The sequence below is a fragment of the Carassius carassius genome, chromosome 28, assembly GCF_963082965.1.
Source record: "Carassius carassius chromosome 28, fCarCar2.1, whole genome shotgun sequence".
NCBI lineage: Eukaryota > Metazoa > Chordata > Actinopteri > Cypriniformes > Cyprinidae > Carassius > Carassius carassius.
In genome coordinates, this window is record NC_081782.1 from 22229040 (window position 1) to 22240603 (window position 11564).

At 37.3% G+C, this 11564-nt stretch overlaps 1 long non-coding RNA gene across 1 annotated transcript; it reads left to right on the forward strand.

Moving 5' to 3' along the window:
- Positions 1 to 2010: 2010 nt before the first annotated feature.
- LOC132108477 (uncharacterized) lies at positions 2011 to 6359 on the forward strand. The gene is made up of 4 exons (XR_009424460.1): positions 2011 to 2061; positions 3483 to 3544; positions 4720 to 4809; positions 5906 to 6359. It is a non-coding gene; the product is annotated as an uncharacterized LOC132108477 (long non-coding RNA).
- The last annotated feature ends 5205 nt before the right edge of the window (positions 6360 to 11564 follow it).

An 11564-nucleotide genomic window follows, 5' to 3' on the forward strand; every position in this document is an offset into this window, starting at 1 on the left:
TAGCTAAACATTTTCTCTGGGTTTATAGTAAAATAATAAAACGTTAATAATAACGTTTATAATAATGATGTCCTTTAAATAGTATTTTGAGTGATGACTGATGAGCAACGTGCTGCTGCTTGATCAAATAAATAAAAAAACAAAGACAAAAAAGCATCTTTACAGATGAAACTGACCTGAAACCCTGAACAGTATAGTTCTGCTTCTCTGCTCCAGCTGTGCGCTTCCACACTCCACTCTATTTTCTCTCTCTCGCATTGATTACTCTGAGTCTGATCCAACCCGTTTGGCGGAGGCGCGGAGAGCGCGCGAGTCATGACTAACACTTCATGACTTTTTAGAGATTTAATTATTAAATGGCAGATTCGCAAATGATCGCTTTAGTACATTCGGCAGGCAATTATACAATAATAATATTAAAATAGAGGACCAAATCGACTGCCAGGCCACCGGGAATTGTCCCGGTTCTCCCGGTGTCCAGTCCGCGCCTGATTTCCACAGACACGCGGAACGTGCAGGAGTCATATTGCATTTTTGGAGCTTAATATTCACAGACACTAGTCGATGTCATGTTTTGATTCAAGTGTACTTACCTACTTTTGATTTAGTCATCCAAAATGTGGCACATTCCGTCCGCGTTAGGCATTTCGTTTTTATGATTGGATTCTATAAACCAGACTGTATTTCCGCATCCCGGAAATTATTAGGTCGTATGTCTCATAATAGTCAGTGCAATTTGGGAAAGAAATCAGTTAAATCTGTATGTGGATGTGTGTAAATATTCAAATGTAATCCCCTTTGTAATCGTTAAAAATTTCATAAGTAACTGTAATTTAATTACTCATTTTTTCTTAGTAACTGTAACTAATTACAGTTACATTAATTTTGTAATTAAATTACGTAACGCCGTTACATGTAACTAGTTACTCCCCAACACTGGTAACGCATTTGATAGCAAGTTTTTAATCAATGGGATTAAACTCATCATTTCATATAGAATAAGCTTAGTTATTTATACAACATAACATTAATATTAATACTTACAGGCCATCCTCAAAAAGGGCCAGAATGCAGACGAATATGTTTGCACGGCTCTGAATGAACTCATTTTGTGGACACATTCTTCACGCAACAATGTGCAGAAACATGGCAGCTAAACTAAAAATACATTTAGAATGGTGTTCTCATTATAATGGTATGTGTATGACAGTCCCATTCATAGTTATTAATATTCTGCTTTGTACCTGCTCGCGCTGCGCACTGAAGAGATAATCACTGTAGTACTACAATGAAGCGCTTGACTCAAACAAATGCATCATATATCAGGTAAATAATATATCCACATATATATATATATATATATATATATATATATATATATATATACCAGCTGAAATGTTTTGAAATCAACTGTACCCTACCTGATCGAAAAAATCTAGTCTTTGCCTGTGTAAATTTGAGTCTTGTTATAATCCCATGTCACCAAGATTCTCCTCTGTCGGTCACGGATTATGGAAATTGAAACATAAATCTATTGGGGTGGTTATATTTATTCACGCACTTCAAATATTTATTTGAAGCTTCTTTCTTTTCAGACTCTTATTTACAGCTTTATCATAATAGGCTGTACATACAATTATTGGGAGAAAACTGGTAGTTCTATGTGAAATCAGAAATTTGAGCTCCCCCATATAGTCAAAATGGCATAATCATAACACCCTGCGAATATTCGACGGTGGGACTGGTAGTCAAATCAGGCTCCTTGAACACTCAAAAAAAAAAGAAATCTGGGTGTTGTTCGATAAAAATAAATAGAGCATTTTGAAACAAATACAATTAATCAGTTTAAGGGATGTACACAATTATTTTAAATCAGTCTGAACTAAATCCATACAACCTTAAAAGAGCTCAATTCATTTGGGTCGAAACAACGAAAAAAAATGATTCGAGTCAAACTACTACTTTAGCGCATGCGCAGATGACAGGAAATCCACGTGACCTCGTCAGTTACCGCGGGTGCCATTAACGTGATGGAGTCCATGCTGGAATGCTGTAGAATTGGTAAGTTCAAAAATCCTTTATCATCTTTGTCTGCATTGTGCTGATAGAGAGTAAAAATATTTAAATCAGTCAGAATTCAACATTAAGCGGATATTTGACCGCTTATTGGAATATTTGAACTACTCTATTAGTCACATGTTCATACTCGATAAAAACATAGTAAATCGATATAAATGCCTGCATGTATGTACATAATTTAACATTAATGCAGTAATCGCTTAGTTCTAACTCCTGTTGCAAGCGTTATTTTACTAGATTGTTTCAGTTAACGTGTTCGGGCGACTGTTGTTGAGCGTGCTGTTGATGCTTCTGTACAAGTAAAGATGAGAACACTGCGAATTAATGTAAAAACGAATTAAGAAACAATGATGTCAATGTAAATACAAAATATGCTTGATGTAAATCAACAAGCAGCCAGGCGGTGTGGAATACAGTATAGAGCACATGCGCACTAGGCCTGTGTCATTTGACTATGGTCGCACAGGATTAGGATGCACGCGTTTTAATTTCACACAGATGATACTGTGACCATAAAGGCCCGTTCACACCAAGAACAATAACTATAAAGATAACTATAAAGATAACGATATTAGCGTCCACACCAGCAAACGATATTGCCTGTGTATTCTAAGCGGACGCGTGTCTGCTGCTTTAAATTCTCGAGCTCATTACAGCAGGATTGATTCTGATTGGTTGGCAATGTTTTTATCGTTCATCAGAAAAAAAAATCGTTCTGAAAGTGATTCCAATGATATCGTTTCTCTTTGCCTTTATCGTTATAGTTGTGGGGTGGACTCCGCTATTCCTTAATATTGAGAACGATTTTTAGAACTACATCTTTATCGTTATCTTTATAGTTATCGTGCTTGGTGTGAACGGGCCTTAAGTGATTCCCTTACTCCTGTTACATGTTCAAATTCGTTGATCTTAAACGTGATATACTTTAAACTTATCACTGTGTGTTATAATTGCTACTGCACATTATTGTATTACGTTTTATTATTGTTACAGTTGCTGTAATTAAATGAGCATGATTTAAAGACAAATTGATATTTGTTTGTATGAAATATAATGATCAAAACTTGCCTTCCGGAGTCCGGAAAGCATTCACATCTTATATTGATTTCAGTTATAATGCTTATTGCACAGGAAAATGCGACATAAATCTTCGGTTTCCTCGCTAGAGCAGGATGGTCCGATTTCTCCAGAACTGTTTGTGTAGTGACACTAAACATTTGGAAATAATAACACAATCATAGTTTAATTGAATGCCCTACATCTTATGCTAATTATATATATATATATATATATATATATATATATAGTTTTACAGAGCTGCTGATCATGTAGTAGGTGAAGCATCTGTAAAGGTAAATACAAAAACACAGAAAATTTATGTAATCATTTTTTTTATTTTACAGGTTTTTACAAGAGCTCATTAAACAGCTTCCTATGCTTGGGTTGTAGTCTACTTTTTCACGTGGTAAGTTGTATTAAGGAATATTCTTAAATGGGTTTAGAAAAATGGCTCATTATTACTGTAATAAAATAAAGCAAAGTTTAAAGTGATTTATTAGTGTGTGCTTGGAAATAACTAATGTTTTGATAACCAACATAGAAATGGATAATGTAATTTTCTGATTTCATACAATTGATAGTTATTTTATTAGATTGTTTCAGTTATAAAATTAGCCATTTCATTCAGGCGACTGCTGCTGAGCATTCTGTAGGAGATTTCTGTTCAGGTAAAGATGAGAACACTGCAAATTTATGTAAAAATGATTTTTATATATTTTTATTTTATTTTAAAGTTTGTACAAGAGCAATAAACAGCATCCCATGCATGGGTTTTAGTAAACTTTTTCATGTGGTAAGTTGTATTAGTGATGTTCTTAAAGCGTTAGTTCAGCCAAAAATTCTGTCATTAATTACTCACCCTAATGTTGTTTCAAACCCGTAAGACTTTCAATCATCTTTGGAACACAAATGAAGATCTTTTGATGAATTCTGAAAGATTTCTGTCCTTTCATGAACAGCGACACAACTGAGACATTGGTGCTTTAATAAGTTCGATGTGCGAAAGTATGATGAACAGATTTAATTTAGGCTTTTACTTGCATACAAACATTGATCAGCAAACATAAACAGAAGGTCAACTGAACCTGCTTGATGCCCAAAAACAGAAGATCAAACGTGCTGCGTAACGCGAATTAACCTCATTGGTTCTCGCATGTCAAACAATCATGCTTAAGCTTCCGTTCACCACAACTGATCTGCGAGTTGATGAATGTTTATATGTGAATAAAGAACTAAATTAAATCTGTTCATAATATAAAGCGAGTCTTCAGAAAAAATTGACTAAACTGCTCAATTCATATGGATTCGTTTTATGATCTCTTCATGAACTTTTTGAAGTATCAAAGTCTCAGTTGCATAGCTGTTTATGGCAGGACAGAAAACTTCTTCATTTGTTTCAAAAAAATCTTCATTTGTGATCCAAAGATGAACGAATGTTTTCCAGCATGACACGAGGGTGATTAATAAATGATATAATTTTTATTATTGGGTGAACTTTCAAACAGATTGTATGTACTGTTATACTTGGTTATCGATATGCTATGGTCAAATAATCAATTTTTTTGTGCCTTTTTTTTACAGAAAAACAGCATAGACATGGAAAGAGAATGCATCCTCAAAGCAGTGTGTGTATACTTAGATGACCGTGTACAGCTGTTCTAGGAGTACAATGTAAGAAAAAGCTTTTCTCTTCTTCACTTTCATGTTTACGTTATGTTTTGTACGCTTGTTAAGGGTTTCATATGTTTACTAGGGGTGCAACGGTTCTCTGTAAAAAAATCAAACCGTACTGTTCTACTTACGGTTCGACACGCACTTGCACCGTGGTCCACCTCAAATGACGATGCATCTGTAGGCTAATAAGGTTTGTTTAAAATAGTAACGTGGAAAACAGACAGAGTTCATATAAATGTATGTTTCAGTTGATGGCTGTGCATTCTAATCAAAAAGCGTGGACCAAACAGTCACTCTTTGTAAACTTTGTTCAATGAGAGTGCCGTCCGTCCGTATGCTGCTCTAACGTCCAGTCATGAACGCTGTTGCTATCTTTGTTTAAACTAAACTTATTTAAGCCTTGCTAACTTAAACATTCAGGAGCAAGATGCAAAAGAGAACTGTGAGATGATTTGTGAGCGTGCAAATACAGAGTCTTGTGCTTCAGAGGCCAAATTCATACAAAAAATATATCAATATGCCCGTCTTGGTGAGTATCCTAGCAAATATTTTCTGTTATGTCTTAAGTGAGGTTATATTAAAAGAGAAAGACATATGTTTAACAGTATGTACTGGATCGTGAAAAAAAACTATTCCTGCTGCCTGTGTTTTTAATGTTAAATCACACAACAAATGACAAAGAAATCACTAACTTCTCTTGACTGAATAGCTTATGTCACTTCAATAATGATTAATCTTTAATTTATTCAGTGAAGATAATATGCAGTTATTTTATATTTGATTATCCATTTTCTGTACCTAAAAAAAAACTACTGTTAGAAACCTGAAAAAACTGAAAAGCGCTGTTTATTTTATTTAAATCTTTGATCTATTGTATTAATTTGTAATGTTGCTTGTAGTTTGCTTATTTGTTGTTGTTTTCTTATTTTTTATTTTAAAGTAGTCCTATTTTCCCTGAACATAGCACATACTGAACCGTACCGTGATACGAACCGAACGGTGAGCATTTTGAACCGTTGCACCCCTAATATTTACTGTCACTAATAAATATTGTTGTTTTACACGTGAAACACATTTTATTTGTCTTGCACAGGATTGCGACTGGGTGAATGCTAAAGAAGCCATAGAGCAGATGGTAATGGGGATCTACATCGTCCGATCCGAAGGACACCAACCAGGAGATAAACCTGTGGACGTTGGTATTGTGATTGAAGGGACTGAGGTTCTCTGCTCTTTGAAGAACGTAGCTGTAGCAGTGGCCATGCTGTTTGGACTTACTTACGGCTTGAACCTCAGCTACCCATGAGAACGCAAAGCTACATTTGAGGTAATCCGGAAAGTGTTCTTTAACTTGGATGGACAAAAACTTTCACCAAAGGTTCAAGCCCTCAAGAACAAGATGCTGGAGTAAGTTACCTTATGTGTGTATTCTCAAAAGACTAAATCTTGAATTCAGAAGGTATAAGCTGTGAATATACATTGAAATATCAATATTGTTCATCTTGGATTATATTTTTTGAATTTTTTCACCTGAAAATTTGCCTTGAATTAAGAATAAAGAGAAACTTGTGACATTCACTTTGAGAACATTTATTTGTGCATTAAATTACATTTTGATAAACATGTCAATAATTAAACATTTGTTTGAAGTAAATAAAGTTGTACAATTAACTTAACAGTAGTAGTTGACACTATTTCTGTTTAAGTGATTAAGATTAATTGGCTCAACAAGATTAAATAGTTTACAAAAATTCCGAAATAATGATTGAAATGAAAATGATTTGATCTTGTTGGTTCAAAATGAATTTTGCTCTTGGGTTCCATTTGCCTAAATTAAGTTGAGACAACACCATTCAAATGTGTGGAAATAGGTGTCATAATTATATTAAGTTAGACCAACGATTTATTTTTTTGAGTGAATCGAAGCTTAGAATCGTTGACTAATCGGGGTAACCCCTAGTAATAACAATGACATAAGTCATGAGATATAAATGAGAAAACCACATTCTGTCTCACAAACACAATTCTGTCTCATTAAAATAGTATATATCTGGTGCATAGGGAAATAAATCAAGAACCTGGTATTGAGTGAAATATGTATTAAAATCAATCAATATTACCAACTCAATCCGAGCAGCTGAGTCCTTAGCCATCTTCAAGAATCGGTTAAAACCCATCTCTTCCATCTTTATTTAACCCTCTAACTTTAGCACTCACTATTCTAATTCTATTCTTAAAAAAAAAAAAAAAAAAAAAAAACTAACTACCTTTCTAATCTTTTTGTATTCTATTTTCTTTTCATTTATTATGCAATTGTGTGTGTGTGTGTAAAGACCTCTAACACTAGCTTACTCTATTCTTTTTTTATTCTCTTTATTATCTGTTTTCCCATGCTATGTGTACTGTGTTAACCTAACTGAGACTTGTTATAGCACTTATATATCATTGCTCTTTTTGTTGTTTTTGATTGCTTCCACTGTCCTCATTTGTAAGTCGCTTTGGATAAAAGCTTCTGCTAAATGAATAAATGTAAATGTAAATGTAATGTATTAAGCATTTATAACATATGAGTTAAAAACGGCCCACTATTTAGCCAGTATTGCGATGAAATCAACTTTTTTAGTTATGCAGTTATAAATGTTTATCTTCAATTCATAATGCACTTGTAAATGAGTAATTAGTAATTTATGAACACTTTTATTAAAATATACACATTTATTATTAATATATATTAAAAAAAAATGTGATTGATATTTTTATTCTTTCTTGCCACTGAGCAACCACTGAAAGAGGTAAATAGAGGAAATAAGGCTAACACACAAGCTGTCTGTCAGTCAAGTCCAAAGCAAGATGCATGCAACCCAAAGCAAGACATTATGTCTTCAACGTCTCAGACTCACAGAAACATGAAAATAAACAGAAATTTTCTGACTTTAAATATTCTAATCAAGGGTTAGAATGTTGATGTCAAGATAATGCTTTGATGTCAAGATAACACATTAAAATGTAAATGATGTTTTCAAATCTGTCCATTTAACAAAGAATGACAAAGACACAATCGAATAGTAATGCTGTTTCATGAAGCAGAACATTTCTAACTAATGTATGTAGACTTTCATCTGCACTAGCGAGTGCTAATATCTGCAGAGATCCAAATCTGATCATAATTAGCCATGCTCGCATTTCCATTCAAGACCCATTTTCACACACTGGGCTCTGCATTAAAATGAAACAAGAGTGTACCCCTCACATTATGCATTCGCAAAGAACAAGAGTTATTCCTGACACACAGCCTCTGTTTTTGAAAGGGAACCAAATTAGCATTCAGCCTCTATATAAAATGTCATTCTGGGACTCAGCCATCTTCATAATACTATAATTAGTATTTCATACGCATTATCATCTTCTCTTGATGAGATAACTGCGTTTATTAAGAAATCTGGCTTGCCCACCACTGGTAGCCAGTGATTCCAGTTTTAGATTATTACTTCTTAAGGTGATTGGTACTTGAATTATGGGAAGCATTCAGGATGTGATACAGTAAGTTTTTGCTATTGGTCACACAATGAACAAAACTTGGTTTTGGTTCAGATTTTACACTGGATGCCAAGTGGGAACCCAACACACTGCTAAAACATATGGATGAGATTGTACAAATTCATTATTACTTCAACAAAATGTATTAATAATAATAATAATAATAATAATAATAACATAAATAAATAAAGTTGCAAATTGGCATACAAATTAAGTCTGGTCTCTACAATTAATATTGCATTAAGCTTAACAGTATCACAAAAGAGCCATCAAATTTGATTGGACAGAATTTTCTTTGTACTTTTTAAAAGTTATATCCTGTTATTGAAACAATTTATTTTGTTATATTACTGTATGCATGATTATTAGTTTATTTCATTTGCAATTAGATTTATTTTTCTCAGCTGTCCAAGACCCTCTCAAAATAGACCTGTGACCCACCAGTAATTGCCAAAGAGATGTTGCCAAATACATTAATGATTAAACATAATATTATCATTTTCAGTTTTGTAAATGGCAACAGAAAAATTAGATAAAAAGTTTTATTCACTTAGAAGAGCTGAATTTGTTGTGCTTTATCATTTGGAACATTTGGAAACTTTTGGAAAAATGTGCCTCTTGTGATAAATGAGAGGGGTCCAGAGACAAAAGCAGGTACAGTCTTGTTTAATGAGAAAACAAGGATGTGCCGCACGGCTGATAAACAGAACTAAGGATTCACAAAGTAATACAGGGTCCTTGACCACTTCTAACTCAGGTAACTCAGGATTTCTGCCGGAGGTCCGGGCGACTCTTTGAACGGAGAGACCAGGAGCACAGGTGAGAAGCGCAGTTCGCTGCAACCCTTTACGAAGACCGCTGGGTACAGCACAGAGGAGGTAAACACAACTGCTATACTGAGGCTCTATAAGAAACACTGAATAAGACAGAGCTGGACTAGACTAGACAGGACAAGACAAGACTACAATGAAGTAACGATTATATTCAGCTCCGTGCATCTAGTTTAAACAGTAATCCGACAACACAGACACATAAAGAGAGCTAGATATAGCAAAGGCAAAGGAGACAGATAGAGAACAGGTGTGATGATGAGAGAATGGAATTCAGCTGACGGTAATTAGGGGTAAGAGTGAGAGTAGGACAAAAACAACCAGCGGAGGGAGGTAAGGGATGATTAAAGAAGGAAAAAGCCAGGATCATGACAGTACCCCTTCCTCAAGGTGCGCCTCCTGGCGCACTAGAAGACGGGAGGCGAGACTGACGGGAGCGGTAGAAATCATCGATAAGCGAGCGGTCCAGAATGTCCTGGGAGGGGATCCAGCATCTCTCCTCAGGACCATAACCCTCCCAATCAACCAGAAATTGATGACCCCTCCCCCTGGGCGAACATCGAGCAACCTATGAACTCGGTAGACAGGGGAGCCCTCAACACGAACCGGGGACACGACAGGACGAGGGGGGGGGGGCGCGAATAACAGGTGATCTACAAAGGGCGGATCGGACCGTTCTCCAAGTTCGTCTGCAACGCTGGATGAACGCTCGTATGGAAGGCACCTTGGATTCGGTGTTGGAAGGAAAGAGGGGGGGCTGGTACCTGACTGATATTTTGGATAAAACGTCGGTAAAAATTAGCAAAACCCAGAAAGCATTGAAGAGTGACACGAGATTCTGGTCTGGGCCAGTCAGTAACAGCGCGAACCTTGACAGGGTCCATACTAATACCCTGGGAAGAGATAATGGAACTTAGAAACGTGACTGATTGAGTGTGAAAGGTGCATTTCTCCACCTTGACAAAAAGATGGTTCTCTAATAGACGTTGAAGAACCTGTCTAACATGTTGCATATGAACTTGGAGATTCGGAGAGAAAATCAAAATATCGTCAAGGTAAATGAACACGAACAGGTTTAACATATCTCTAAGGACATCGTTAACAAGAGTCTGAAACACGGATGGGGCGTTAACTAGCCCGAACGGGAGAACACGATATTCAAAGTGCCCAAGAGGTGTATTAAACGCCGTCTTCCACTCGTCACCCTCCCTGATACGTACAAGATGATAGGCATTGCGAATGTCCAGTTTTGTAAAGTATTGTGCCCCCTGCAGGATCTCAAAAGCAGATGACATAAGGGGTAACGGGTACCGGTTCTTAACCGTTATGTCATTCAAGCCTCTGTAGTCTATGCAGGGGCGCAACGTGCCATCCTTTTTCACAAAAAAAACCCAGCCCAGGAGAGGTGGAAGGAACGATAGTGCCCGCGTTTTACGATTCTGAGAGATATTTCTCCAGAGCCTTACGCTCGGGAAGCGAGAGAGAATAGAGCCTCCCGCGAGGAGGAGTGGTACCTGGAAGAAGTTCTATGCTGCAATCGTATGGCCGATGTGGAGGAAGAGATGTGGCCCGGGAACGACTGAAAACCGCCCGCAGATCGAAGTACTCCTCAGGAACCCCAGACAAATCGCCTGGCTCCTCCTGAAAGACAGAAACAGAAGACACGGGAGAGGCAGCAGACAAAAGACATCTGACATGACATGACAAACCCCAGGAGAGTATGGAATTATTAGCCCAATTAATATGAGGATTATGTTCAGACAACCACGGATGCCCCAAAACTACAGGGGTCTCCAGGGAATTAATAACTAAAAAAGAAATAGTCTCTCTGTGGTTACCGGACACGGTGAGACTCACAGGTGCTGTAGAACTGTTAACCTGGGCAAGAACGCTACCATCTAGGTCGAAGATAGAAGTGGGATCCCAAAGATTAACGAGAGGAATACCCTGTTCCAAAGCCCAGCTCTTGTCCATAAAGTTCCCCTCCACTCCAGAGTCTATCAAGGCTGGACAAGAAGCAGCAGATTCGGCCCAGTGAAGAGAAACAGGGAAGGTGGTCCGAAAGCGCGGTCGAGGGTCCAGAGAAGAGGCGCTCACCAGTCTCCCTCTTACGGCTGGTGAGCTCTGGTTTTTACCGAGCACGCCGCGGCGAAGTGTCCCTCTGCGCCGCAGTCGAGGCAGAGGCAGTTGATGATCCGACGCTGGCGCTCAACAGCTGAGATACGTATCCCTCCCAGCTGCATCGGTTCAGGAGCGATAGAGACTGTAGGTGGAAAGCACGGGGTGGGCGTGGTGTGAGCGCGGCGAGTCCGTTGTTGCAGCTCAAAGCACTTCTCAATTCGTAAGGCGGAATCGATCAAAGCATCAAGGCGTGTCGGGACCTCT